Here is a 13,056-nt window from a genome sequence, read left to right as displayed (position 1 = left end):
TTCTGTTCAGAATTTATGTAGAACTAAGAACATCTAATAATAACCTGGTGGTTGGTAAATGAGCACTACTGTCCCAGTGACAAAACTACTGGATTTAGCTTGATAAAATAAAATAAAAAAAATAATTTCAGCAATTCCTCTGTTGCTATCATCTACTCCTGAATGTGTTCCTACTGAGTTTGTTATTGCAAAGTGTGGCAGATGTTTCTCAACTGATTGCAAATTTCTTATTTATACCATGTAAAATGTGCAATTTCAGGTCAGTTACTCAGATATCAACTGAGCCAGATTTCTAAGCATGTGCTTAACCTCAAAGTGACTTAAACAATAAAAATGAGACTGCCATAAATAAGAAATAGAGGTGGCAAGGCACTTGAGTGAACTGGAGTCTTGGAAGGAGCTAGAATTCAGCACAAGTGGAACAATGAATTAGTGCTTCTTATGTGGTCCTGACTGGGAGGCACATCTCCTATATAATTTTCCATGGGAATACAATTCTGCCTATGAATATGTACAAGCAAGTGATAAACCAGATCAGAGAAGCAAAACTAAACAATGGCCTGTATTTCAATGACAGTATTTGAAATCTGTGGATGGAGAATGTTCATTATGGCTGCTAATAAATAATGATCCAGTGATAACACACAGCTATAGAGTGTAAGGGAAAATGTACTGTGCTTTGTTATACATATAGTTTCATCCACAAGAAGTTAGTGCATTGCATTTCTCATCTATGATACATCTGTGATAAACAACCTTAATAATGTCTTCTGACAGGATATTTTATTTTTACTGCTTTTGTTGGATTTAATTTTTTTTTTTTTTTTTTTTTTTTTTTTTTTGAGGACTCTTTTTCCTGAAATCCATTGTAGCAGTTATCATGCTGGGACTTTTCTAAAAGATCACCAGTCAAAATGCCGAGAATGCAAACAGTGTCTTCCATGTAATTGTAGTTTTCTAGCTCACTCTCTGTTAAATTTTTCAATTATACTTTTTCTTAGTGCTACATTAAAAATTAAGCTCTTTCTTGAGACTAAAATACTAAATGTTTGAAATTTTTTTTCATTTTGACGGAGGTTGCATAGTTGACTTGCCAAGCAACAATTTTCAGTCTATAAATATTTTTCATTCAAAAACATGAAAACCTTTGTCACAGTTTATTACTCTTTTGACAATACAGTGAAACATATTAAAAGAAAGTCCCTACATAAAACGCTCTGCAGTTTAGTGAATAGCAAACTCTCTTGCTATGATGAAATTCCTAATGCCTCTGTAGAAGCATGACAAAGAATTTGATATTCCACCTCCTGATTTGCCACTATCATGCCAGGTGTTCATACAAAAGTTTGCAGCATCTCCACTGCATTTTAAAACTAACACATTGTTATTTTTAAATAAATACACTAGCTGGAAAACCCACGATGAATTTTCAGAATTAGCTTTTAGGTTTTAAGGCATATGCAGGTGTATTTATATGCTAAATGTAAGAAGAATAAATATAAGGATCTTTCCTTTATTATTCCTATATAGGATTCTTTGTGTATTTCTTTCTTTTTATTGCATATTATCATATTTTATACTATTTTCTCTGCATTTTTTTATGTTTAGACATGGAGGACTTAACAACTACCAAGCAGCAAAATAATCAATAGCATAGGGTAGGATACATGGAATTTAGAGAAATCTTGTAAAAAAAACACACTATGCACATTGAGCACATATTGAACATTTAGCATGAAAACATACATTTAAAAAGCTATAAGAAATCTGCTGTAAATATTATCAACAAGTCAGTATAAGGAGCCATAGATTCAAATTTCATGAAGAAAACTCTTTTCAGGGAGCTCCTTCAAGTCCTCATGATTTTCTTCGGTTTCTCTTTCCAGCTATAATAGATTTGGCTTTCATCATTCATCCAGGGAAAAAGCTTGATTATATTGAGGTTAATGCTTCTCTTATTTAAAGCCTTTTACTCTGTTTTATTCCCTACATTCCCTTCACAGCTCCATGAGTATGTGGTAGTATCAGCCAATCACTCAAAATGTTAGAAGTGAATACTTTAATTTTTTATGAATAATAGTATTTCATATAAGAGAACAAAATATTAAATTTTACACTTGCTATTAAATCTTTTAACACTGTTGCATTCATAAGCCTTATAGACTACAGGTATTCACTAAAAGCAACAAGCATGGAATTATACTCTGATCCTGAGCCAAGTGGCATAGACTGGCATCATCCACAACATACAACACTCAGCACTGAGCTGAGTGGAACCCTATATAATGTCCTTCTATCTCGGTATTATCTTGCCTGTATCCAATTCAAAACACATAAAATAAGCCTGGTTGTGTTGCATGGCTGCAGAATAATGTTTTCATAGCACTGAACAGAGAGGGAGAGTTTTGTGTGATGAAGTGTAACATCAAAGTGTCTGAGCAAGTGAAGTTTCCCAGGTAATGGAAGAACTTGGAGGAAGTGATCTTATACAATCTTTGAAAAATCATGTATTTGTAGTGGTTGCTGCTGCACAGTCCCTCTGGAAAATCATTGCCATTTTCTTCTATGGTACGAGTGTTGAGTCTCAGTCCTTGCTCAGCAAGTTTATTTAAAACAGCCTTAAGGTACTGCTTTTCCCTGAGGTGAGCACAAAGGAGAACCTGACAAAATTTTCCAGAAGGTTAAAACTCTAAATTTACTGCCAAGCTTTAGAAGATCAAGAATTGGACAAAAGTTAAAACAAACATTTAATCAAAATAAAGCTTCTCAGAGAGCATCGGCTTCTCCAACCCTACCCATCCAACCTTAAGTTACCCATATTGTGAGAGGATATTAGATGTAGAAAAAGGGAGAAAGAGAGAAAAGCAAGAAATAGGTACATCCTTGGATCCTAATGTGGTCTCAGCTACCATGAAATCCAAGGACAATAGGGATGTGACCATGTGCATCTCAGGGCAATGGGTTTTATGTGCTCTGGCCTCCTGTGACCAACACCTCCTGGGTGAGGGTTTCCAGTCATCTGGCCACACTGGGGCTCGAGGGGAGAAAAATCCTGGAGATTGATTTCCAGAACTCTGGTGAGACCCACAACACTTGAAAGAATGTTTAGTAATGCTAAAAATTTCAAGGTTTGTCTAGGAAAAAAACAGATTCAGGCTCTGTTTTTCCACTGTTGTTCTGGAAATGGAGCACTATCTCTTCTCCTTGGTTTTGTGGAGTGAAATCCTTGCACATAGGATTCAAAACAAATTATCTCAGAGCATGCAGATGATACTCCTGTGGCAGTGTGTAACAGAAGTTCTCACTCAGCTTCAGAAGTATCTTCCTATCCATGGTCTTCCACTACAATATTTTTCTTCTTTAGTTTTGCTTCCAAGCACCTTCTGTGTCTTATTCTCTGGTGTATCCTTGGAAGAGCACTGGGACCAGCTACCCCACTGAGAGCATAACTCTGGACCTCTGCAAAGAATTTAAAGGAAAGTTATCTAAAGAACTGTGAAAGAGCTTTTCTCCAGATGGGTTCAAACTTCAAAAAAAAGTAAAAGCCCAAATTATTACACTTATTTTAAGTGTACCTTCTGCAGTATTAGAAATCAAACTTCTTGTGGAAGTGTAACAAGGTTGGCAAGGACAATTTCCCATCAATAAATGAGTTGGACATTGTAGGAAGTATAATACAGAATAAATTAAGTGTATGGAGCCCAAATAGTAAATCTCTCTTTCTTCTTCTTGGATATTTTAGTGCAGCATATTTGTAGACATGACTCCAAATAAAGACTGACAAAGAAACATTGGTGGTTATAACTCGTGTTTCAATGTGCAGTGGAGTCTTTGCACAGTGCATTCATTACAACTTTTACAAGCTCACCTTTTCTCTCGTATTCATGCTCTTTGTTTGTAATTATTCAGATTGTAATGACCATCATGCGTATGCAACTAGAATTACTCACATGCACATAACAAGAAAGAAGAGGGCTAAAATGAGATTTTAGTCTGCAGGTACACTGAGAATCATAGGTGTATCTTTAGGCTTTCCCTTGCATATTTTAAGGGATTTTGCACTTAATTCATATATTGAACAATCCATTAAGACTAATATTACTATTCCTATTTGTTTGTACATAAAGAACATAAGTTCCACTGGAAAAGTGTCAGTGCAAGACCCGGCCATCCAGAGGTGTCCGTGTCATTCCTACAACTTGGGATAGGATGTATGCAAGCAGTTGCTTCCTTTCTCACCACTTGCTATGGTGGGAGATTGTACAAATAGGTTACCCAGATCTGCCTCATCAGGTCTGGCATCTTCCTGTTGTTGCCTCTGTGCTTCTCCCACAGTCTGCACAGTGGAATCTTGCCCAGTGTGCTAATTCCAAGCCTTTCACCTCCATGCAGGCCTGAAATTAACACCCTCCTGTTTGCCATCTGTGCCTGCCATTGTAGTTTATCTTATGGGGACAGTGTCTTTGAGACATTTTAACTGCATGCTTAAAGTCCTGACATACACAAATTTTTTCTAGAGATACCTGTGTCTTTAAAAAGTGAGTAAAAAAGATCCAACTTTCATGAGATCGTTGCATTTTGAGAGTGTTAAATGTTTCTAAGTCAATTTCCATAATTTCAGCTATTTATTTGGAAGATCAGATAGTGTACTAATGTCATAAGAGTTTTGTAAATTGAAATTCCAAAAGGAATGCAAAGCAGTTAAGCTGTCAAAACCCCCAAACAAGCCCAGACCTCACCATCATGCTGTATTCCAGAAAAAAGAAAAAATTTTCAAAGATATGCATAAGATCCCCAAAATTCTATCCAAAATCAAAAGATACATCAATTCAATATTTCTATCAACTGAACTGATTACACAATTTATAAAAAGAAACTGGAATAGAAGAACCAATAAATTTTGCTCTGGGGTCAGCTAGGCTAAAGAGAAGCTCATCCACAGCAAATACACTACATAACAGATGATAGATGTACATGTCAGAAATAACAAAGGCCCATCAAAAAGTCCTTATGCAGTCTCCAGAGTTTATGGGCAGTTGTAATAAAATCCATTATCCACGTATTTCATTCTTCACCTTGTTTCCCTACACATCCTTTTCAGGTTTCCATCACCAGTGACTCTCTTCCTACTCAAAGACAAATCTGCAGCATTATTAACTGTCAGATATTCCTCTTTTGCTAAACTTATATCTAGCCATGAAAGAAGCAGTCTATATCCACTTCTTCTAGTTCATACATGTGCATTTACTTATGACCAAGACCATTTAATAAAGTGTAGATTGTTTTCTTCCTATATTTATTGTAATTAACTTTTTCAATTAGTTGCTCAGTAATGATTTTTCTTCTGATACAAACCTAGTATTTCTGTGAGAGCTTTTTTAGTTCATTCTTATTCTATTTCTGGTGCTTTCTCTTTCAGGAGTTCCAAATGGACATTATTAAGGAGCAGTTTATTTGTCTGGTATCGTCATCATTTTTTACTGCTTTTGAAGCAGCAGATGGTGATTAGATAATTCTATGGGGCTACAAATTGCAATTAAGTTGAACTGAGGTATAAATACCAGTATTTAAAATTGTATGTTTGAGCTGTCCTCTCTTCCTAAATGTTTCAACCACCAGAGTTTTCACAGTATACAATGGGTTGTTGATCATTTAGTCTTCTTAATCCTAATCAATAAAGTAATTGAGCAATGGCCTTTGAAAATTGTTTTTCCAATGTTTATTTCATATGCAGACTAATAATCATCTGTTCATACAATTTTCAATGTTTATCTGTTACACTGCCCTTGTAAAAAACTGATTTTATAGTCAGCTAGTACTGATAATGATTGTCCCATTTTAGTTTTTGCTCGATATAGAATCTTTCAAGATATGGATAAATTTGGCCATTAGATTTATTTGCTAATAATTTTAATATACTTTGTCTTGTCTTTCTTATATAGTTCTACAGTTTAATTAAACATTAATAAACATCCACTCAGATTAATTAAACATGGTTCCAAGATTCCTATTTGCATGTAAATACATATATTTTTATATATATTCACTTATTATTTCAAAGTACATTTGGGGAAATTCTTGGAAAATACTAATCTTCATTTTAAAAACTAGTATTTTGAAAGAACTTCATTCCATTTTGCCATCACTTGTAGTCACAAGCAAAAGACCTGAGAGAGGAATAGTATTAAGCAACACTTGAAGCGATAAAATAATTTCCATATTTGTTATAATGATGATTGAGAAAGTGAGTTTTTGTGTGAGATCCCTTACTCACAGAGCCCTGCTGCAATATCTTATGTGATCTTAGTGTCATTCCATATAACTGTAATTGCAATTTGTGATCTGGCACTGCATGACGTGGAGAAAAGCAATAACCAAAATTTAAATCCTATAATGATTAAGGCAATAGTTACACCTTACATTACACCCTTTGACTTCCCTGTCACATCTTATGCTCAATTTACCAATCATCCTCTTATGGCATTCCCTTGTCTCTTTTCAGCTTCTTGTATTTGGGGCTTTCAGGTCTTCCCACAGATAAAAGGAGTCTTTTCTATTACCATGATGTCTGAAATGTCACTGCATAGGAAATTACATTAAGGAAATTCAGTCCAGACTTTTCCTTTTATAAATGACTCTTTCAAAAGACTGGGAAGCTTTTGAAATTAAGAAAATAAATAATGAAGGAAAACAAGATGCTCAATTTTTATTTTTATTTTACAGTAGAGCAAAATTAAAACAACTAAAGAAGATAGTCTGTAAGTATAAAGGTTTCTGCACCTCACTTCAACCCTGCTGTTTGTCTGCCTAAGCTAGAATACATTGTTCCTCACTGTCATAACTGTAGGACCCATCACTTCCCCTTGGCTACTTATACAGTCTACTGACCCTTTCTTTCCCAAATATGCTCAGTAACTCCTCAGGCAATCTATCTCACCTGTTGACCACAAAATGACACAACATATTCTTGAAAAGTACACTGCTGCATTTTGAGACTTCAAAATTACAGTAAAATAAGCTTAAATTAAAAGTGGAAAGGATTTAGCTGAGCCTTGCAAATAAATTCCTACAGTAAAATCCTTTAAGCTTGGTGAGGGTTGCTAGGGGAAGCAGTAATGTGACACAATAAACAACAAAACAAAACACTAATAAGAGCACAATGAACAACAAAGCTGTGTTGGCAGAAAAATAGACAAAGGGTTCATTTTTCCAAAATGCATAATGAATGAGCAGGATCATCCCCATTTTCAGATATAACATCAGAATCTTGGGCTTAATCTCCTGGCAAATTATTGAGGTTACAACAATCAAATCAAGTCAGCATTCCTGAAGATAAGCTAAAATGACAAATTACTCTTTTTTTCTTTCAGCATCTGTGATAGCATTAATCATGTAACTGTGGCTTATTTATGATCCTTTCTTTGATCTTCACAATGCATATCTACTGGGAGAGTTGAAAGCAATAAAGATAATTTTGATGTATTTTTGGAAGGTGTACTATTTTCATGTGAAAATGTAAAAAAAAAAAAAAAATAAGGCATAGTGATATAATGACTATTACTGAAAAAGTACAGTCCTTGCTTCCTTCCTAGGTATGGGATTATTTCAGAATTATCATTTAGGAACTCCTTAAGATTAGAGGGAATTAAATAACATCATAAAAAACAAGAAAATAACAACGTTATTAGAAATTGCCATGCAATGAAGAGGGAAAAAAAGGAATAGAAGAATAAGAACATTGCATCATTTCCTTATTTAGTAATAAAAACACTGAAGTATAAAACTAAGGTTCACAAAGCACTGCATTTCTACAACAAAAAATGGCTAAATGATTCAGTGATTGAGTCTCAGTGATTCTGCAAAATGGAATAAGGGCATTGTTTAGTACAGCCAAAATGAAATCTCAGAATACTTTTTCACAAGTCATAGAATACAAACTGGGATATTGAATAGGAGGGATTTGCTTAATATCTATAATAAAGAAGGGAAACCTAAGTTAAAATCATTGTTCTGCTTCAGTGTCCCAAGCTGACTACAGAAAGGAAATGTATACAGTTACAATTCTATCAATGATTCTCATTCTCTGTCTCTGTGGAAAATATTGTGAATTATTCATTAAAAAAAGCTTCATCAGAAGGGGAAAAGATGGAAGATGAGGTTTTTCTTTACAACATTTTACTTATGTATTTTAAAAGGAGGAAATGTAATGCTAGGCTTAAGTTTTTCAATATTTATGTAGCCAAGGTTATAGTTATGATTATGTGTGTATATTCTCAGAGACTCAGTTTACAAAGTATTGAGAACTGCAATCCAACATAATTTAGAATATCTCAAAAGAATGCATGATTTACTAGCCCTAATGAATGCAGTACTTCAAGCCTTCTTCCATCTGGACATTTGTTATTCTGCAGTACATTGATAACATATGATATTCCATATAATTTTTAAAGAGATTTTTCATTTTGGAGTATACTTGATTAATGTCTTTGTTTGCCCAATTCCTTCTGCTGACTCTTAATTGTTTCTTGTATTAAAAATTGTAATGAATTTAGAGCCAAAGTCTATTAAAAAGAAATCTTTAATTCTGCAGTAAAAGTTGTTGGACTCAGGGTTTTTCTAATCCCTTTAGCTGCTCAATTCCCAGGATTCCTGGTTGACAGCAATTTTTTCGTCCAATTTCCTATGAGAAAATCCAAATTTCCCTTATTACGCCTAGCTAGGACCTTGAGTAAAGTGATAATAAAATATTTCACTGCTTATAGAACATTTCACACATTCAAAGCTTTAGGGAAATAGTAACTAATTAAATGAGTTGGACCTTCTTGTTGTTAACGCTGCTCACAGAGCATGCTCATTTCTGTCATAATTGTTTTTCCAGTGCTAATATAAAAATGACATTCAATGCATCTTGACACACTATTTCTCGATACAGAAATGGTTGAGAGAGCCTTGAAGTTGACAGACTAAGGGAAAATGTAAGAAACCAATATATCTCAAGTATTTCTTGAGGAGCTAGTAATCTTACATTAGTTGTGGCTACAGAGGATACAGGAGTCTTGTACAGACATCTTAAAGAGGATGGTAAGAAAGTGTCCTGGTTTCAACTGGGGTAGAGTGAAATTCTCAGTAGCTGTTACAGGGCTGTGTTTTGGATTCAGAATGAAAATGTTTTCGATAACACTCTGATTTTTTTGATTTTTTCTGAGTTCTGTTTATCCTAAGTCCAAGACTTTTTTAATTCTTCTCATGCTCTGCCAGTGAACAGGAACACAAAAGAAACTGTGAGGGAACATAGCTAGGATAGTTGATCTGAACTGTCCAAAAAGATATTACACATCACAGAACCTCATGCCCAGTATTTAAACTGGATCTGGACTCAGGAAGGATGGTCTGGCATCAGTCAGCATGTGGTGAGAGCTTGTAGTGCCTCACTTTTTTTTTTTACTTCATTACTGTCATTATTATAATTTACTATTATTACTGCACTTGTATTTTACTTTTGCTTATTAAACTGTTCTTACCTCAAAACCTACAAGTTTTACTGATACTCTTCCCCATTCCACTGTGTTTGGGGGAGAAGAAGGGAGTTGAGTGAACAGCTGTGTGGTTCTTAATTTCCAGATGGGTTTAAACCACCACTCACAGCAGCAAATGAACTTTTTTCTTTCTTTGTAGAAATTATTATAAATTATTTCTGTCTCATGATTTTTTGGGGCTTTTTTTGGTTTTGTTTTTGTTTGTTTCTTTGTTTGTTTGTTTTGGGTTTTTTCAAATAAAGTTTTTCTTTTGCCTTCATTCTGGAAGACTATATCCAAAGAGTCTGTTTCTTCTACTATTATTTTTGGGATGCTGAGACTGCACCTTCTCCAGCCTGATTCTGGGCTTTGCAGGCATAACAGAGCCACAAATATCCTGAGCTGATTTGATGATAGGAAAATAAAGTAGCTGAGTAGCCACATTTAACACAGTATCATGGGGAAAAGGGAAAAAGAAAGAAATTTTCCTTATCATCTCTCTTTGGAGACTTCAGAAAGCATAGAGCACAGCATGAAATCTAGGCAGATCTGCAATACATTGAATACATCAGAGTTTTAAAACAGAGACAGAAATCAGCAGTTAAGAGCATCAAACTGTATAGAAAGACACAGCAAAAACTTTAGCCAACAATAAAGTTACTATAGAATGTAGAAAACAAGCTCATCTCTGCATTATTTTTTTGTAGCCATTCTAATATCAAAACATGTCCCTCATGGTACACCCTTTGCTTACTCTTTAGACCGAGAATCCAAACACAACTGACTGCAAAAAATAGCTGTGAATCAGCTAACTAATGGGATTTGTTACACTCAGTGTTTATTACCTTTTAGGCTTTTATCTATTGTACCTAGGTGTAATTATTTCAATTCAATTTCAAGTAATTGGATCACTAAAGTCTCGACATATTTAAAAGCAGGTTGCCTTATTCGGAACTAAAATAAGTAATTCAGTTTTAGGAGTAAAGCACATGTGGTAGTTAGCTCAGAGTCCTGCCCAAATAAACAGCCCCAAAACCAAAGCAATATTGTGGAACACAAAAGAATAAAGAATTATTTTAAGAAAATTATAAGGTATATTCAGTAATGAGACACCTGGAGACTTATTTTTTTGTTTGGGCTACAATTATCAAAAATTATTGTAGTTATAAATGCCTTCACAAACCTGAGGGATTTATGAGTAAAAATAATGTGGATGTGGGTTCCACATTGGCATGTGATACCATTATTACCATTACACATTTGGATCAATATGTATCAAACCCTGCCAAAAGAAATAGAGTTGAAAAAATTCCTGTACTTCTTATGCTTTCACATAAGAAAAGGAAAAGAAGAGGACAGATAATACATGAAAGTATATAAAAGGATGCTAAAATAGCAAAGTGAAGCTCACAAAATGGTTGCAAATTATTTTGTATGCTTTTGTTGCTGTGCATAAAAACCATAAATTGTTACATTGAATCACTGCATTTTAAAATTATCAGCAAATGTTCAGTGTGGAAAATGACAACTATACTAACAGAGACAGCAAATATATAAGTGACTGTAATAAGAGTATTGAGGAAAGCTTTGTAAGAGGAAAGCTTTGGACAGCACACTTATAAACATAATTATACTAACTACAATAGATCCACCTGTAAGTAGGATTGGACAACTACATATACATAGTACTATTTTTTTCCATCAAGTTGTTCTTCTACAATAACAAATATAATTGTCTTTTAAATTCTCTACCCAAACAAATTTCAAGGTGATTTAAGAAGAGGCATAAAATTAAAATAGAATAATAGTAACTAAACCAACTTTTCATGAAATTAAGGGCTCCTTGCTAAAATGGAAATCCTAAATATCATTTCAAGACATCAAAAATAGATGAACTTCTGTCTTAGAAGAATGTGTCTTGCAGAGTTTTGTGACATATCCAATTTTATGATTTTATCCAAAAGTATTTTTACTGTGTTTTTAAACTACTTTTCTTTGTGAATCAATATTTTGGTTATTAACCAGGGAGATGAGCCTGAAAATGAAAATGCAATTATAAAGACCCAAGAAAAAATTATTTTCTTTTACACAGGATAGAAATGTTCTGATTCTTTTGCTGGTATAGTCACATTATTCTCAGACTACTGAACTATACTTAAAAATAGAAAAACTACTGTGAAATTGAATTAAAATCATATAGATGTTTCAGCAAGCACTGAAATGCTAGCACAAAATTTCTACAGAAGTAAAAGTGTAGTAAAGAAAACCAATGAAGAACTTGTGCAAGAGATATTAATGTTTCATTTGCAGAATTGATGCTTAATGTTAGAAAATAATACTGACTGATATTTTTAGGCCATTCAGAATTAAGGTCAGACATGATAGTATTGCAACCTATTTCAAAACCCTATGTCAATAGTTAGCAGAACTTATTAACATTTAGATCATTTTATTAAGTTCCTACATACTGTTTAAACATTTGGCAAGAAACAGTATTATTGGGTATGGATGATCTATTTCATCATTCATATTAAAATTGCTGACAAATCTGCATTTTAACATGAGCAGTATTTTTTATTTTTTTTTATATGATTCATTAGATCCTCATCTTAAAGCAGGAAAAATATTTAGAAATATGACCTTTCTTAAATTAAGCAGGTCAGAGGGTATAATTCATATTTGCTTAAAGACTTCCAAAGAAAGGACATATCAGAAAGGTAGACTGTGAGTCAGAGGCACAGATTACCTTGCCATTATTCAGAAACAGCAAAATAGGATTTAAAAAGTGAGAATGTCTAATGTTATAATGTAGGACTTCAGCAGCCACCAGCCTAATGAAAGCAGCCATCCGGCTTTCAGTGGTCCATCTGCGCACTTGCCACCAGCCTTGCTAGATTCTTATACCAATCAGGCATTACATGTAAGTCTGTTCTGTAATATTCCTCCTCTTTCTGATCTCTGTTTATCATACTTCCTAACATAAATGGCAAGTCCACACTCACTGAGTGTAATCCAGAGGCAGAAAACTTCTTACTGTAACATATAAAGTAACTAACCTTGCATTGTAAGGTATTAGTCATTGCACATTCTGCTTTTGTAGGTGCAAGTCATAAAGGCCAAACTGTCCTACCTACTCTGCACACTGAGACTGGGGTTTGGCAGCTCTTTCCCAGAGGTCCTCTTGAAACATTCCTCATCCTGGCCTCAGCCACATGTCCCCTGACTATCCAAAGGCTTCAGCATTTCCCTCCCTCCATCTCAAGGAAGGGTTTGAAGCCAACTGTGAGACCAAGACATCTGAGACACCCTATGTGTCCAGATGGCTCGCCAGTCAGGCAGCTGATGTACTCAGCACATGGGCCCCTCCTTTCCCTCTCCTATTTATTTTCCCCAATTCTACTGCAAAACAAAGCAAGAGCAAATAGTAAGAAAAAGAAAACAAACAAAACTCAGAATCCCCTAAAACTGAGACTTTACTGCCTTTCTTTTTTAAATCACCAACTCAGATTCAGAGCTGCTAAGATGTAGAAAATGACATAAA

This window comes from Cyanistes caeruleus, chromosome 1 (genome assembly GCF_971803275.1).
Source record: "Cyanistes caeruleus chromosome 1, bCyaCae1.hap1.1, whole genome shotgun sequence".
Lineage (NCBI taxonomy): Eukaryota > Metazoa > Chordata > Aves > Passeriformes > Paridae > Cyanistes > Cyanistes caeruleus.
The sequence above is the reverse complement of the archived record's forward strand: the minus strand, read 5'-3'. Positions refer to the sequence as shown.